At 42.5% G+C, this 1073-nt stretch overlaps 1 non-coding gene across 1 annotated transcript; it reads right to left on the bottom strand.

The window, feature by feature from the left end:
* Nucleotides 1-209: 209 nt before the first annotated feature.
* On the bottom strand, nucleotides 210-316 carry LOC113001970 (small nucleolar RNA R71). The gene has a single exon (XR_003267501.1). It is a non-coding gene; the product is annotated as a small nucleolar RNA R71 (small nucleolar RNA).
* Nucleotides 317-1073: the final 757 nt, after the last annotated feature.

Genomic DNA, 1073 nt, shown 5'->3' with positions numbered 1-1073 from the left:
ATAAGCATCTTAAGGAGTTCCATATTGTTTGTTTCACCATGAAGCCCCCTGATGTCCAAGAAGATCATATCTTTCTAAAGGCTTTTCCTCATTCTCTGGAGGGAGTGGCAAAAGATTGGCTATACTACCTTGCTCCTAGGTCTATTTTCCGCTGGGATGACCTTAAGAGGGTGTTCTTGGAGAAATTCTTCCCTACATCTAGGACCACTGCCATCAGAAAAGACATTTCAGGCATCAGACAACTTGGTGGAGAAAGCTTGTATGAGTACTGGGAAAGATTCAAGAAATTGTGTGCAAGCTGCCCTTACCACCAGATTTATGAGCAACTTCTTCTTCAATATTTCTATGAGGGACTTAGCAACATTGAGAGGAGTATGATTGATGCTGCTAGTGGTGGAGCTCTTGGTGATATGACCCCTGCTGAGGCTAGGAATTTGATTGAGAAGATGACTTCCAACTCCCAACAATTCAGTGCAAGAAATGATGTTATTGTTCTTAGAGGAGTCCATGAGGTGGCCATAGATTCATCTTCATCTACTGAAAATAAAAAGCTTAAAGGAAAACTTGATGCCTTGGTCAACCTAGTAACTCAGCTTGCCATGAATCAGAAATCTACACCTGTTGCAAGAGTCTGTGGTCGTTCTTTTGCAGATCACCATACAGATCTTTGTCCTTCTTTGCAACAATCTGGAGTCAATGAGCAACCTGAAGCTTATGTTGCAAACATTTATAATAGACTCCCTCAGCAACAAAACCAACAACAGCAGAATAATTATGACCTTTCAAGCAATAGATACAATCCAGGTTTGAGGAATCATCCAAATCTGAGATGGACAAGTCCTCCACAACAACAATAGCCTGTCCCTCCTTTTCAGAATGCTGCTGGTCCAAGCAAGCCATATGTTCCTCCTCCAATGCAGCAACAACAGCAGCAGTCACAACAAAGACAACAAGCAACTGAGGCTCCTCCTCAACCTTCCTTAGAAGAGTTAGTGAGGCAAATGACCATCCAGAATATGCAATTTCAGCAAGAGACAAGAGCCTTCATTCAGAGTCTGACAAACCAGATGGGG

The sequence above is a fragment of the Glycine max genome, chromosome 6, assembly GCF_000004515.6.
Source record: "Glycine max cultivar Williams 82 chromosome 6, Glycine_max_v4.0, whole genome shotgun sequence".
Classification (NCBI taxonomy): Eukaryota; Viridiplantae; Streptophyta; class Magnoliopsida; order Fabales; family Fabaceae; genus Glycine; species Glycine max.
This window is presented reverse-complemented; position numbering and strand designations above follow the sequence as displayed.